Source organism: Balaenoptera physalus (genome assembly GCF_965194825.1).
Source record: "Balaenoptera physalus genome assembly, contig: HAP1_SCAFFOLD_30, whole genome shotgun sequence".
NCBI lineage: Eukaryota > Metazoa > Chordata > Mammalia > Artiodactyla > Balaenopteridae > Balaenoptera > Balaenoptera physalus.
The window spans coordinates 1,903,039-1,912,462 of record NW_028126472.1 but is presented as its reverse complement, the minus strand read 5'-3'; the positions used below and the strand labels follow the sequence as shown (position 1 = coordinate 1,912,462).

General features: G+C 44.6%; 1 long non-coding RNA gene across 1 annotated transcript in view; it reads right to left on the bottom strand.

The window, feature by feature from the left end:
• Positions 1 to 309: 309 nt before the first annotated feature.
• Positions 310 to 9,424, bottom strand: part of LOC309653471 — a 744,506-nt gene continuing 735,391 nt past the window's right edge. The window contains exon 2 of the long non-coding RNA XR_014259206.1: positions 310 to 888. This is a non-coding gene — a long non-coding RNA (uncharacterized lncRNA). The remainder of the gene's footprint in view (positions 889 to 9,424) is intronic.

Below are 9,424 nucleotides of genomic sequence, written 5' to 3'. Positions count from 1 at the left end.
ACTTATTTCACTTAGAATCGTCGTACCTAAATCCACTCATCATGCTGCTACTAGCCTTATGACATTGATTTCATGGCTGAGTGATATTCCATTGTACATAAGGACCACCACATCTTTATCCATTTTTCTCTTTCCTGGGATATTTAAGGTGTCATGAAGTGGAGGTTCTTGTCAACAGAGCAGCCCTAAACTTTGGGGTGCCTGTGTCTTGCTGATTTTTAGTTTTCCCAATTTATACGCCCGTGAGTGGAAGTGCCCTATGTGCTCTAAGCTGTGTTTTCTCGATGTTTCGGGACACACCGTACACTTCTCCAGAGTGGCTGTTGGCAATTTACATCCCGCCCATCAGCATAGCAAGGCTCCCATTTCTCCATGGCCTGTCCTGCATTTCTGGGTTTGACACTTTTTTCAGCATGGCCCTTTTGACCGATGGGAAGCAAGACTTCTTTGTAGCGCTGATTTGCCTTTCCAGGTTGCTTGGTTGGCCAAAAAGGGCGTATGCGTTTTTTCCTGAATATATTCAGGGAAAAACGTATACGCCCTTTTTGGCCAAGGGCATCATTGTCAACGTTTTGCCGCTTTTCATGTGCTTTAAAGGCGACTCGAATCTACCTCCTGAAATCTGTTTCCTGCAATTCTGCCTTGCTTTCAAATCCTCTTCTTTGCCTTCCCTCAATATATTTGTGGACGAGAGTTATCATTTATAACTCTGCCGGTTTGTGACTTGCAGTGCCCCTGAGCTCCATTTTCCAACTCGCTTTTTTGGGAGCTGGCCGCAAAAGTGTAGGATGGCCTCAGGCCCTATTCTGGTTCCGGGCGGCAGGCTGAGGCTGTGGTTAATTCTTCTTCCTGTTGGGAAAATAGAGTGACCTGTGCCTGTCCCAACACCTAGAGTTAGACTCTCATTGGCTCCCCCTCTTCCCGTTCATCCACAGGACAAATTGCAAGCTGTACGGAACAGGAGGTTAAAGGTGCTGATTCTCCAAGGTGGGAGATTGCTAGTAAAGCGGCTGGAATGGCGAACCCGAGCACAAGGAGATGAGAAATGAGGTGCGTTTTAGAAACCTTTCCCGGTCACACAGTGTACCACCTTCTGGGTTTCTCATGCATGTTTTCGATGTAGGAAGATGCCCTTGAACCTGGAGATTTGGGAACCATCGGATGGGTAAAAGGCAGTATTACTTTAAAGGATCTGCCTTTGCTCCCCCAACCTCACCAAATCTCTCAGCCCCGAGAGTGTCCACCCTTATGTCTCATCAAGCTGTTGGTCTACATATGGTCAATCCAGGTGGCATCACAGCCCCTGAACGAATTTTGTAAGAATTTCTCTCTCTTTCACTGTCTTTGTTTCACGGGTTTTTAAAATTAATTTATTTTTATAATGGGGTTTAGCTGCTTTTCTCGGCTGTGTTTATGCTGCTTTACACCCACTTGACTCACATCCAGAGAGATATCAATACATAGGTTTTAAGATTCTTACTAGTCAGATATATTCTTATGCGGTGAATAGGGGGTGTTGAGTCCAGTTCACTGAGCAAGGAGTAGGTCTTTCTATTACATATTGGGTTTATGGAACGGTATCTGAGCTAATTTGAAACCCTTGTTTTATGCATCACCCCACCTCACCTTTCCCGTTAAGCAGCCATAGTGTGTTTTCTAAACGTGTGACTCTGTTCTGTTTTGTAATTCAGTTCAAGTGTAGCGGTTTTTACATTCCCTCTATAAGTGATAGCTTTTGATAAGTGTCTTTTTCTGTGTGACTTATTTCACTTAGAATCGTCGTACCTAAATCCACTCATCATGCTGCTACTAGCCTTATGACATTGATTTCATGGCTGAGTGATATTCCATTGTACATAAGGACCACCACATCTTTATCCATTTTTCTCTTTCCTGGGATATTTAAGGTGTCATGAAGTGGAGGTTCTTGTCAACAGAGCAGCCCTAAACTTTGGGGTGCCTGTGTCTTGCTGATTTTTAGTTTTCCCAATTTATACGCCCGTGAGTGGAAGTGCCCTATGTGCTCTAAGCTGTGTTTTCTCGTTGTTTCGGGACACACCGTACACTTCTCCAGAGTGGCTGTTGGCAATTTACATCCCGCCCATCAGCATAGCAAGGCTCCCATTTCTCCATGGCCTGTCCTGCATTTCTGGGTTTGACACTTTTTTCAGCATGGCCCTTTTGACCGATGGGAAACAAGACTTCTTTGTAGCGCTGATTTGCCTTTCCAGGTTGCTTGGTAGGCCAAAAAGGGCGTATGCGTTTTTTCCTGAATATATTCAGGGAAAAACGCATACGCCCTTTTTGGCCAAGGGCATCATTGTCGACGTTTTGCCGCTTTTCATGTGCTTTAAAGGCGACTCGAATCTACCTCCTGAAATCTGTTTCCTGCAATTCTGCCTTGCTTTCAAATCCTCTTCTTTGCCTTCCCTCAATATATTTGTGGACGAGAGTTATCATTTATAACTCTGCCGGTTTGTGACTTGCAGTGCCCCTGAGCTCCATTTTCCAACTCGCTTTTTTGGGAGCTGGCCGCAAAAGTGTAGGATGGCCTCAGGCCCTATTCTGGTTCCGGGCGGCAGGCTGAGCCTGTGGTTAATTCTTCTTCCTGTTGGGAAAATAGAGTGACCTGTGCCTGTCCCAACACCTAGAGTTAGACTCTCATTGGCTCCCCCTCTTCCCGTTCATCCACAGGACAAATTGCAAGCTGTACGGAACAGGAGGTTAAAGGTGCTGATTTTCCAAGGAGGGAGATTGCTAGTAAAGCGGCTGGAATGGCGAACCCGAGCACAAGGAGATGAGAAATGAGGTGCGTTTTAGAAACCTTTCCCGGTCACACAGTGTACCACCTTCTTGGTTTCTCATGCATGTTTTCGATGTAGGAAGATGCCCTTGAACCTGGAGATTTGGGAACCATCGGATGGGTAAAAGGCAGTATTACTTTAAAGGATCTGCGTTTGCTCCCCCAACCTCACCAAATCTCTCAGCCCCGAGAGTGTCCACCCTTATGTCTCATCAAGCTGTTGGTCTACATATGGTCAATCCAGGTGGCATCACAGCCCCTGAACGAATTTTGTAAGAATTTCTCTCTCTTTCACTGTCTTTGTTTCACGGGTTTTTAAAATTAATTTATTTTTATAATGGGGTTTAGCTGCTTTTCTCGGCTGTGTTTATGCTGCTTTACACCCACTTGACTCACATCCAGAGAGATATCAATACATAGGTTTTAAGATTCTTACTATTCAGATATATTCTTGTGCGGTAAAGAGGGGGTGTTGAGTCCAGTTCACTGAGCAAGGAGTAGGTCTTTCTATTACATATTGGGTTTATGGAACGGTATCTGAGCTAATTTGAAACCCTTGTTTTATGCATCACCCCACCTCACCTTTCCCGTTAAGCAGCCATAGTGTGTTTTCTAAACGTGTGACTCTGTTCTGTTTTGTAATTCAGTTCAAGTGTAGCGTTTTTTACATTCCCTCTATAAGTGATAGCTTATGATAAGTGTCTTTTTCTGTGTGACTTATTTCATTTAGAATTGTCGTACCTAAATCCACTCATCATGCTGCTACTAGCCTTATGACATTGATTTTATGGCTGAGTGATATTCCATTGTACATAAGGACCAAAAATTCTTTATCCATTTTTCTCTTTCCTGGGATATTTAAGGTGTCATGAAGTGGAGGTTCTTGTCAACAGAGCAGCCCTAAACTTTGGGGTGCCTGTGTCTTGATGATTTTTAGTTTTCCCAATTTATTCGCCCGTGAGTGGAAGTGCCCTATGCTCTCTAAGCTGTGTTTTTTCGATGTTTCAGGACACACCGTACCCTTCTCCAGAGTGGCTGTTGGCAATTTACATCCCGCCCATCAGCGTAGCAAGGCTCTCATTTCTCCATGGCCTGTCCTGCATTTCTGGTTTTGACACTTTTTTCAGCATGGCCCTTTTGACCGATGGGAAGCGAGACTTCTTTGTAGCGCTGATTTGCCTTTCCAGGTTGCTTGGTTGGCCAAAAAGGGCGTATGCGCTTTTTCCTGAATATATTCAGGAAAAAACGCATACGCCCTTTTTGGCCAAGGGCATCATTATCGACGTTTTGCCGCTTTTCATGTGCTTTAAAGGCGATTCGAATCTACCTCCTGAAATCTGTTTCGTGCAATTCTGCCTTGCTTTCAAATCCTCTTCGTTGCCTTCCCTCAATATATTTGAGGACGAGAATTATCATTTATAACTCTGCAGGTTTGTGAATTGCAGTGCCCCTGAGCTCCATTTTTCAACTCGCTTTTTTGGGAGCTGGCCCCAAAAGCGCAGGATGGCCTCAGGCCCTATTTTGGTTCCGGGCGGCAGGCTGAGCCTGTGGTTAATTCTTCTTCCTGATGGGAAAATAGAGTGACCTGTGCCTGTCCCAACACCTAGAGCTAGTCTCTCATTGGCTCCCCCTCTTCCCGTTCATCCTCAGGACAAATTGAAAGTTGTACGGAACAGGAGGTTAAAGGTGCTGATTCTCCAAGGAGGGAGATTGCTAGTAAAGCGGCTGGAATGGCGAACCCGAGCACAAGGAGATTAGAAATGGGGTGCGTTTTAGAAACCTTTCCCGGTCACACGGTCTACCACCTTCTGGGTTTCTCATGTATGTTTTTGATGTAGGAAGATGCCCTTGAACCTGGAGATTTGGGACCAATGGGATGGGTAACAGGCAGTAGTACTTTAAAGGCTCTGCGTTTGCTCCCCCAACCTCACCAAATCTCTCAGCCCTGAGAGTATGCACCGTTACGTCTCATCCAGCTGTGGGTCTAGATATGGTCAATCCAGGTGGCATAACAGCCCCTGAACGAATTTTGTAAGAATTTCTCTCTCTGTCACTGTCTTTGTTTCACGGGTTTTTAAAAGTAATTTATTTTTATAATGGGGTTTAGCTGCTTTTCACGGCTGTGTTTATGCCGCTTTACACCCACTTGACACACAAACAGAGAGATATCAATACATAGGTTTTAAGATTCTTACTAGTCAGATATATTCTTGTGCGGTGAATAAGGGGTGTTGAGTCCAGTTCACTGAGCAAGGAGTTGGTCTTTCTATTACATATTGGGTTTATGGAACGGTATCTGAGCTAATTTGAAACCCTTGTTTTATGCATCACCCCACCTCACCTTTCCCGTTAAGCAGCCATAGTGTGTTTTCTAAACGTGTGACTCTGTTCTGTTTTGTAATTCAGTTTAAGTGTAGCGGTTTTTACATTCCCTCTATAAGTGACACCTTATGAGAAGTGTCCTTTTCTGTGTGACTTATTTCACTTAGAATCGTCTTACCTAAATCCACTCATCATGCTGCTACTAGCCTTATGACATTGATTTTATGGCTGAGTGATATTCCATTGTACATAAGGACCAAAAATTCTTTATCCATTTTTCTCTTTCCTGGGATATTTAAGGTGTCATGAAGTGGAGGTTCTTGTCAACAGAGCAGCCCTAAACTTGGGGTGCCTGTGTCTTGCTGATTTTTAGTTTTCCCAATTTATACGCCAATGAGTGGATGTGCCCTATGCGCACTAAGCTGTGTTTTTTCGATGTTTCAGGACACACCGTACACTTCTCCAGAGTGGCTGTTGGCAATTTACATCCCGCCCATCAGCGTAGCAAGGCTCCCATTTCTCCATGGCCTGTCCTGCATTTCTGGTTTTGAGACTTTTTTCAGGATGGCCCTTTTGACCCATGGGAAGCGAGACTTCTTTGTAGCGCTGATTTGCCTTTCCAGGTTGCTTGGTTGGCCAAAAAGGGCGTATGCGTTTTTTCCTGAATATATTCAGGAAAAAACGCATACGCCCTTTTTGGCCAAGGGCATCATTGTCGACGTTTTGCTGCTTTTCATGTGCTTTAAAGGCGATTCGAATCTACCTCCTGAAATCTGTTTCCTGCAATTCTGCCTTGCTTTCAAATCCTCTTCGTTGCCTTCCCTCAATATATTTGTGGACGAGAATTATCATTTATAACTCTGCAGGTTTGTGAATTGCAGTGCCCCTGAGCTCCATTTTTCAACTCGCTTTTTTGGGAGCTGGCCGCAAAAGCGCAGGATGGCCTCAGGCCCTTTTCTGTTTCCGGGCAGCAGGCTGAGCCTGTGGTTAATTCTTCTTCCTGATGGGAAAATAGAGTGACCTGTGCCTGTCCCAACACCTAGAGCTAGTCTCTCATTGGCTCCCCCTCTTCCGGTTCATCCTCAGGACAAATTGAAAGCTGTACGGAACAGGAGGTTAAAGGTGCTGATTCTCCAAGGAGGGAGATTGCTAGTAAAGCGGCTGGAATGGAGAACCCGAGCACAAGGATATGAGAAATGAGGTGCGTTTTAGAAACCTTTTCCGGTCACACGGTCTACCACCTTCTGGGTTTCTCATGCATGTTTTCGATGTAGGAAGATGCCCTTGAACCTGGAGATTTGGGACCCATGGGATGGGTAACAGGCAGTAGTACTTTAAAGCCTCTGCGTTTGCTCCCCCAACCTCACCAAATCTCTCAGCCCCGAGAGTATCCACCCTTACGTCTCATCCAGCTGTGGGTCTAGATATGGTCAATCCAGGTTGCATCACAGCCCTTGAACGACTTGTGTAAGAATTTCTCTTTCTTTCCCTGCCTTTGTTTCATGGGTTTTTAAAAGTAATTTATTTTTATAATGGGGTTTAGCTGCTTTTCACGGCTGTGTTTATGCCGCTTTACACCCACTTGACCCACATCCAGAGAGATATCAATACATAGGTTTTAAGATTCTTACTAGTCAGATATATTCTTGTGCGGTGAATAGGGGGTGTTGAGTCCAGTTCACTGAGCAAGGAGTAGGTCTTTCTATTACATATTGGGTTTATGGAACGGTATCTGAGCTAATTTGAAACCTTTGTTTTATGCATCACCCCACCTCACCTTTCCCGTTAAGCAGCCATAGGGTGTTTTCTAAACGTGTGACTCTGTTCTGTTTTGTAATTCAGTTCAAGTGTAGCGGTTTTTACATTCCCTCTATAAGTGATAGCTTATGATAAGTGTCTATTTCTGTGTGACTTATTTCACTTAGAATCGTCTTACCTAAATCCACTCATCATGCTGCTACTAGCCTTATGACATTGATTTTATGGCTGAGTGATATTCCATTGTACATAAGGACCACCAATTCTTTATCCATTTTTCTCTTTCCTGGGATATTTAAGGTGTCATGAAGTGGAGGTTCTTGTCAACAGAGCAGCCCTAAACTTGGGGTGCCTGTGTCTTGCTGATTTTTAGTTTTCCCAATTTATACACCCGTGAGTGGAAGTGCCCTATGCGCTCTAAGCTGTGTTTTTTCGATGTTTCAGGACACACCGTACACTTCTCCAGAGTGGCTGTTGGCAATTTACATCCCGCCCATCAGCGTAGCAAGGCTCTCATTTCTCCATGGCCTGTCCTGCATTTCTGGTTTTGACACTTTTTTCAGCATGGCCCTTTTGACCGATGGGAAGCGAGACTTCTTTGTAGCGCTGATTTGCCTTTCCAGGTTGCTTGGTTGGCCAAAAAGGGCGTATGCGTTTTTTCCTGAATATATTCAGGAAAAAACGCATACGCCCTTTTTGGCCAAGGGCATCATTGTCGACGTTTTGCCGCTTTTCATGTGCTTTAAAGGCGATTCGAATCTACCTCCTGAAATCTGTTTCGTGCAATTCTGCCTTGCTTTCAAATCCTCTTCGTTGCCTTCCCTCAATATATTTGAGGACGAGAATTATCATTTATAACTCTGCAGGTTTGTGAATTGCAGTGCCCCTGAGCTCCAATTTTCAACTCGCTTTTTTGGGAGCTGGCCGCAAAAGCGCAGGATGGCCTCAGGCCCTATTTTGGTTCCGGGCGGCAGGCTGAGCCTGTGGTTAATTCTTCTTCCTGATGGGAAAATAGAGTGACCTGTGCCTGTCCCAACACCTAGAGCTAGTCTCTCATTGGCTCCCCCTCTTCCCGTTCATCCTCAGGACAAATTGAAAGTTGTACGGAACAGGAGGTTAAAGGTGCTGATTCTCCAAGGAGGGAGATTGCTAGTAAAGCAGCTGGAATGGCGAACCCGAGCACAAGGAGATTAGAAATGGGGTGCGTTTTAGAAACCTTTCCCGGTCACACGGTCTACCACCTTCTGGGTTTCTCATGCATGTTTTTGATGTAGGAAGATGCCCTTGAACCTGGAGATTTGGGACCCATGGGATGGGTAACAGGCAGTAGTACTTTAAAGGCTCTGCGTTTGCTTCCCCAACCTCACCAAATCTCTCAGCCCTGAGAGTATGCACCGTTACGTCTCATCCAGCTGTGGGTCTAGATATGGTCAATCCAGGTGGCATCACAGCCCCTGAACGAATTTTGTAAGAATTTCTCTCTCTTTCACTGTCTTTGTTTCACGGGTTTTTAAAAGTAATTTATTTTTATAATGGGGTTTAGCTGCTTTTCACGGCTGTGTTTATGCCGCTTTACACCCACTTGACTCACATCCAGAGAGATATCAATACATAGGTTTTAAGATTCTTACTAGTCAGATATATTCTTGTGCGGTGAATAAGGGGTGTTGAGTCCAGTTCACTGAGCAAGGAGTTGGTCTTTCTATTACATATTGGGTTTATGGAACGGTATCTGAGCTAATTTGAAACCCTTGTTTTATGCATCACCCCACCTCACCTTTCCCGTTAAGCAGCCATAGTGTGTTTTCTAAACGTGTGACTCTGTTCTGTTTTGTAATTCAGTTTAAGTGTAGCGGTTTTTACATTCCCTCTATAAGTGATAGCTTATGATAAGTGTCTTTTTCTGTGTGACTTATTTCACTTAGAATCGTCGTACCTAAATCCACTCATCATGCTGCTACTAGCCTTATGACATTGATTTTATGGCTGAGTGATATTCCATTGTACATAAGGACCACCACTTCTTTATCCATTTTTCTCTTTCCTGGGATATTTAAGGTGTCATGAAGTGGAGGTTCTTGTCAACAGAGCAGCCCTAAACTTTGGGGTGCCTGTGTCTTGCTGATTTTTAGTTTTCCAATTTATACGCCCGTGAGTGGAAGTGCCCTATGCGCTCTAAGCTGTGTTTTTTCGATGTTTCAGGACACACCGTACACTTCTCCAGAGTGGCTGCTGGCAATTTACATCCCGCCCATCAGCGTAGCAAGCCTCTCATTTCTCCATGGCCTGTCCTGCATTTCTGGTTTAGACACTTTTTTCATCATGGCCCTTTTGACCGATGGGAAGCGAGACTTCTTTGTAGCGCTGATTTGCCTTTCCAGGTTGCTTGGTTGGCCAAAAAGGGCGTATGCGCTTTTTCCTGAATATATTCAGGAAAAAACGCATACGCCCTTTTTGGCCAAGGGCATCATTGTCGACGTTTTGCCGCTTTTCATGTGCTTTAAAGGCGATTCGAATCTACCTCCTGAAATCTGTTTCGTG